Genomic DNA, 6,605 nt, shown 5'->3' with positions numbered 1-6,605 from the left:
GGAGGTCCCTTGGACTGCAGGGAGATCCAACCAGTCCATCCTAAAGGAGATCAGTCCTGGGTGTTCATTGGAAGGACTTATGTTGAAGCTGAGACTCTAATACTTTGGCTACCTGATGCGAAGAGCTTATTCATTTGAAAAGACCCTGATGCTGGAAAAGATTGAAGGTGGGAGGAGAAGGGGACGACAGAGGATGAGATGGTTGGATGGCATCACCGACTCGATGGAGATGGGTTTGGGTGGACTCCAGGAGTTGGTGATGGACAGGGAGGCCTGGCATGTGCAGTTCATGGGTCACAAAGAGTCGGACACGATTGAGTGACTGAACTGAAATGAACTGAACTGAGGGGCCAACCAAGCCTATCAGATCACTCACATAATAAGCCCACCACAGCTGAAGGACCCACACAGCTCTCCTAGGGGGAATTCCCAGAGCATATACCCTGGGTGACTAGAAAGGAGAGCACTGCTAGGGTGCATAGGGTGTCTCCTACAGAGGGCCACTTCTCCAAAGTAGAGAAACATAAGTAACTTACCAAATACATAAAAATATCAATGGCAACTTGGACAAAGTGAATCAGCATAGGAATACGTTTCTGATGAAGGAATTCTGGAAGAGAAACTAAGTAAAGACAAGCAACCTATCCAAGAAAGAGTTCAGATTAATGATCATAAAGATGGTCAAAGACTTGGAAGAAGAATGGATGTAGAGAGAAGGTTTGTTTGGTTTTTTTCCTTTAGGGTTTGTTTGTTTGGCTACACCATGTGGACTGTGGGATTTTAGTTCCCCAACAAGGGATTAAATCCAGGCTCTCAGTAACAAGAACACAGAATCCTAATTACTGGATTACCACGGAATTCCCAGGAGATAGGGTTTTTTTAAGAGTTAGAAAATATAAAGAACAACCAAGCAGACATGAACAATACAATAACTAAAATAAAAAATTCATCAGGAGACTAAAATCCACAGAAGAACAAACCAGCAAGCTGGAAGGCAGAATAGTGAAAATCATTGCTGTGGATCAGAAACAAAGAATGAAAAGAAATGGGAACAGTTTAAGAGACCCCTGGGGTAACATCAAGCAAAATAATATTCACATTATAGGGGTCCAAGAAGGAGAAAGCTGTCAAGAACACATCTGAAGACCAAATAGCTGAAAACTTTCATGACACAGGAAAGGAAATAGTCATCCAAATCCAGGAAGCACAGAGTGCCCCATTCAGGATTAATCCTAAAAGAACACACCAAGACACATTGTAATTAAAATGAGAAAAAGAGAAGTTAAAAGCAGCAAGGGAAAAGCAGCAAACAGTATACAAGGGAACTCCCATAAAACTCAGCTTATTTTTTAGCAGAAATTCTGCAGACCAGAAGGGAGTGGCACCATCTATTTAAAGTGATGAAAGGGAAAAACCTACAAGAATACTCTGCCAGCAAGGCTCTGATTCAGACCTGATGAAGAGATTAAAAGCTTTATAGGCATCAAAATTTAGAAGACTTCAGCACCACCAAACCAGCTTTACGACAAACGTTCAAGGAACTTCTCCAGGCAAAAAGAAAAGGCCACAACTAGAAATAAGAAACTACAAAATGAAAAAGTTCACCAGTAAAGCAAACATACAGTAAAGGTAGGAAATCATCCACACACAAGACCAGTAGGAAAATTAAAAGACAAAACGGTAAAATCATCTGTATCAACAAGCACTTAAGGGATACATAAAACAATCAGATATAAAATATGACATCAGAAATAGTAATCATGAGGGGAGTAGAGTGAAAATGCAGGGCTTTTAAATTCATTTGAAATTAAAAGATCAGCAACTTAAAACATTCAGTGTATGTGTATGTATGTGTATATATAAATGTATATATATATCTGCTGCTGCTGCTGCTAAGTCGCTTCAGTCGTGTCCAACTCTGTGCGACCCCATGGACTGCAGCCCACCAGGCTTCTCCGTCCATGGGATTCTCCAGGCAAGAGTACTGGAGTGGGGTGCCATTGCCTTCTCCAATGCATGAAAGTGGAAAGTGAAAGTGAAGTCGCTCAGTTGTATCCGACTCTTAGAGACCCTGTGGACTGCAGCCTACCAGGCTCCTCCATCCATGGGATCTTCCAGGCAACAGTATTGGAGTGGGGTGCCATTGCCTTCTTCCGTATATCTATACACACACACACACACACACACACATACATACACATATACAATCATCTCTCTCTCAGAGAGAGACTGCTACACAAAAACCTCATGGTAACAGCAAACCAAAAATCTAAAATAGATACACACACGAAAAAACAAGGAAATGTGTCCTTTATAATTAGGGTCAAACATGGCACTTATAGTAATCAAATTACAAGTGAAGAGTTATTGTCTATCCTTCTGAAACTATTCCTGAAAGCTGCAGAGGAAGGAACATCTCCAAACTCATCCTATGAGGTCTCCATCACCCTGATACCAAAATCAGACAAGGATTCCACAGGGAAAGAAAATTATAGGCTAATACCCATGATGAACATAAGTGTACACATTCTCAACAAAACATTAGCAAACCAAATTCAACACCATTATCAAGTGGGATTTATTCTAGTAATTAAAGGATGGTTCAACACTCACAAAATCAATGTGATATACCACATTAACACAATGAAGAATAAAACTCATATAATCATTGATAGATGCAGAAAAGGCATTGTCAGAATTCAATATCTAATGATTAAAAAACTCAACAAAGTGAATTTAGAGGAAACCATACCTCAATATAATAAAGGCTATGTATGACAAGCCCACAGCTAACATTATACTTAATAACAAAAAGCTAAAGTTTTCCCCTAAGATCAGGAATAAGATAAGAATACTCATTCTCACCACTTTTATTCTAGTATTGGAAGTTCTAGCCAGAGCACTTAGGCAAGAAAAATAAAAGGTGTACAAATTGGAAAGGAAGAAGTAAAAACTAACACTGTCATGATCTGGAGATGACAATGTTCATATACATATAACATACATGCTTAGCACATACATGTGCTAAATCGTTTCAGTCGTGTCCGACTCTTTGCAACCCTCTCCACTGTAGCCCACCAGGCTCCTCTGTCCATAAGATTCTCCAGGTAAGAATACTGGAGTGGGTCGCCATGCCCTTCTCCAGGGATCTTCTCCACCCAGGGATAAAACCCTTATCTCTTATGTCTCCTGCATTGACAGGTGGTTTGTTTACCATTAATGCCACCTGGGAAACCTATACACATATACATATATAAATCCTAAAAACTTTATCACTAAACTGTTAGAATAAGTACAGTAAAGTTGTAGGATATAAAATCAATATACAAAAACTGTTCATTTCTATACACTAATAATGAACTATCAGAGAAATTAAGAAAATAATTATATTTACAACTGAATCAAAAAGAATAAAACACCTAGGAATAAATTTAACTAAGGATGTAAAAGACATTTACACTGGAAACTATAAGATATTGGTGAAAGAAATTGAAGACATAAACAAATGTAAAGATATTCTGTGCTCATGGATTGGAAGAATTCATATCATTAAAATGTCCACACTACCAAAGCAATCTACAGATTCAATGCAATCCCTATCAAAATTCCAGTGGCATTTTTCAGAGAAATAGAATATATAATCCTAAAACTCAAAGGAAACCATAAATGACCCTGAGTAGTCAAAGCAGTCTTGAGGAAGAACAGAAAAGCTGGAGGATCATGCTTTCTGATTTCAAAATATGTTACAAAGCTGTAGTAATCAAAACAATACAGTATTATTATAAAAACAGACACACATGTCAATGGAACAGAACAGATAGTGCGGAGAAATACACATGCCCACACATATGCATGCTTGCGTGCTGAGTCACTTCAGTCGTGTCCAACTTTTTTTTTTTCCAACTTTTTACAACTCTACGGACTACAGCCTGCCAGGCTCCTCTGCCCATGGGATTCTCCAGGCAAGAATAATGGAGTGGGTTGCCAAGCCTGCCTAAAGGGATTGAATCCGCATCTCTAATGTCTCCTGCATTGGCAGGTGGGTTCTTTACCACTAGTACCGCCTGGGAAGCCCACACACACATTCATCTTCAATTGTATACAATGTGAAGAGGATGGCCTCTTCAAGAAACGGTGCTGGGAAAACTGGACAGCCACATGCAAAAGAATGAAACTGGACCACTTTATACCATACCTGGAAATAGCTCAAGCAAAAAATGGATCAAAGACTTGAATGTAAGACCTGAAACCATTAAACTTCCAGAAGAAAACACAGACAGTAAGCTTGTTGACATCAGCTTGCCAATAATTTTGTAGATTTGATCCCCAAAAGCAAAAATAAGCATGTGGGATTACATCAAACTAAAAAACTTAAAAAAAAACTAAAGAACTTCTACACAGCAAAGGAAGCCATCAACAAAATAAAAAGGTAGCTTATAAATGGGAGAAAATAGTTGCAAATCATTCATCTGAGAAGAGGCTAACACCCAAAATTCATAAAGAACTCTTACAACTCAATAGCAAATAAAAAGAAACAACTCTATTAATTAAAAAAATAGGCAAAGGATCTGAATAGACATTTTTCCAAAGATGACTCTCTGATGGCCAACAGGTATATGAAAGAGTGCTCAACATCACTAATTAGAGAAATACAAATTAAAACCACAGTGAGATATCACTGTGCTAGAATGACTGTCAAAAAGAAATAAGTGTTGGAGAGGATGTGGAGAAAAGGGAACGCTTGTGCACTATTGGTGGGAATGTTAAATTGGTTTATCCAATACAGAAAACAATATGGAGCATCCTCAGAAAACTGAAAATTATTTTTAATTAAAATTATTAAAATTCCAGCAATTCCACTTCTAGATATTTATCCAAACAAAATGAAAATAGTAATTCAAAAAGATATATGCCCTTCCTATCCTATGAAATGTCAGCTCCATTTTCCCAGAAGTCTTGTGTTTACAATAAGTCAGTGCTTTCCGTCAGTGTGAAAGTCGTCAACTCTCTTGATTTTGGTGTATGTACTTAATTCAAAGTATCTAAACCTTTGAAGTAATCTGCTCTTTCCTTGTCCCTTCCCCCTCTGACTGTAAAAGTCTCCCATTTTGTTCCTTGGAGCTCATTTCTATTTGCTATTTGGGATGTTGCTTGATTCATGATATGTTGAATAAAGCCAATAAGATCTTTAAAAATTAAAAAAAGTATCTAAACCTGTAGTCTAATCTGTATGCGCTGTCTTAACTGTTAATTGTGTTACTGATGATTTTATCTTACTTGAAGATTGATTCATTTTTCAATTTGATACAAGTAATTTTTTTTCCTTAAAGAATAAGACAGGCAATTCCATGTTCATTGCAGCATCTTACAATAGTCAAGTCATGGAAACAGCCTAAATGTCCATCAACGGATGAATGAATAAAGAAAGTGGTATATATACACAGTGGGGTATTATTCAGCTATAAAAGATGAAATTTTGCTATCTGCAGCAACATTAATGTACCTTACGGGCATTATACTAAGTGAAATAGAGAAAGACAGATGCTGTATGATTCTTATTTATGTGTAGAATATATAAAACAAAACCAAACCAAAACAAAACAAAACCAGAACTCAAAGTTACAGAGAAAAGATTGGGAGTTACTAGAGGTGAGGGTTGGAGGTGGGAGAAACGAGTGAAGGGGTGAAAAGGCACAGACTCCCACTTCTAAAATAAACACATAATGTGTATTTCTAACTGAACTAAAGTTGATTTATAATCTTGTGTTAGTTTCTGGTGCATAGCAAAGTGATTCAGTTACACACACATGTACGTTCTTTTTCATACTCTTCCGTCACAGCTACTGAATACGGTTCCCTGTGCTACGCACGGTAGGACCCTGTTGTTTTATCCCTCCTACACGAAGAGTTTGCATCTGTTAATCCCAAATTCCCAACCCATTCCTCCCCTACCCCCACTTAGCAACCACAATTCTGTTCTCTGTGAGCCTGTTTCTGTTTCATAAAGTTCATCTGTGTCCTATTTTAGATTCCACATAGAAGTGATATCACATGGTATGTCTTTCTCGTTTTGAAAAATGTGGGACACTTCACAATTTGTGTGTCATTCTTGCACAGAGGTCATGCTGATGTCTATATTGTTCCCATTTTAGTATATATGCTGCTGAAGCAAGCACCAGTCTTTTGTTTAAACACATTCTTCAACCTTTCATGACATCTGAAGGGCTGTTTTCTCCTTTCTTCACAGGAGCTACCCATTGTAACTGGTAATAACCTTTTTCTTAAAAATAGAGGAAAAACTAGCATTTTCCAAGTCATCTACCCCTCTTGTTTTTAAATTTGTCTACTGTTACAGTCCTGAGAATGCTTGCCATTTATCTTTTAGATCACTCACAAACTGCATTCTCTTTAGCCCTACTACATACATTTTACACTGGATGTTTTATCCTCAGTTCTAGGCAACCAAATGACGTGGTAAACTCTCAGATACTTAGGAAACCTACTGCCAGTTTCAAGAACTTTCTCTGAGTAGGCAGAGAGAAATTATAATTAAGCTGCTATGTGGAGCTTTTAAAAAGAAAAATTTCAACAGAAAATTATAGCCG

At 37.7% G+C, this 6,605-nt stretch overlaps 1 non-coding gene across 1 annotated transcript; it reads right to left on the bottom strand.

Moving 5' to 3' along the window:
• Positions 1-6,073: 6,073 nt before the first annotated feature.
• LOC138991562 (U6 spliceosomal RNA) lies at positions 6,074-6,176 on the bottom strand. Its single transcript, XR_011467533.1, has one exon. It is a non-coding gene; the product is annotated as a U6 spliceosomal RNA (small nuclear RNA).
• Between the last annotated feature and the right edge of the window lie 429 nt (positions 6,177-6,605).

This window comes from Bos mutus, chromosome 17 (genome assembly GCF_027580195.1).
Source record: "Bos mutus isolate GX-2022 chromosome 17, NWIPB_WYAK_1.1, whole genome shotgun sequence".
In the NCBI taxonomy this organism is placed as follows: domain Eukaryota; kingdom Metazoa; phylum Chordata; class Mammalia; order Artiodactyla; family Bovidae; genus Bos; species Bos mutus.
Note: the sequence above shows the minus strand (reverse complement) of the source record. Positions and strands in the feature narration are given on the sequence as shown.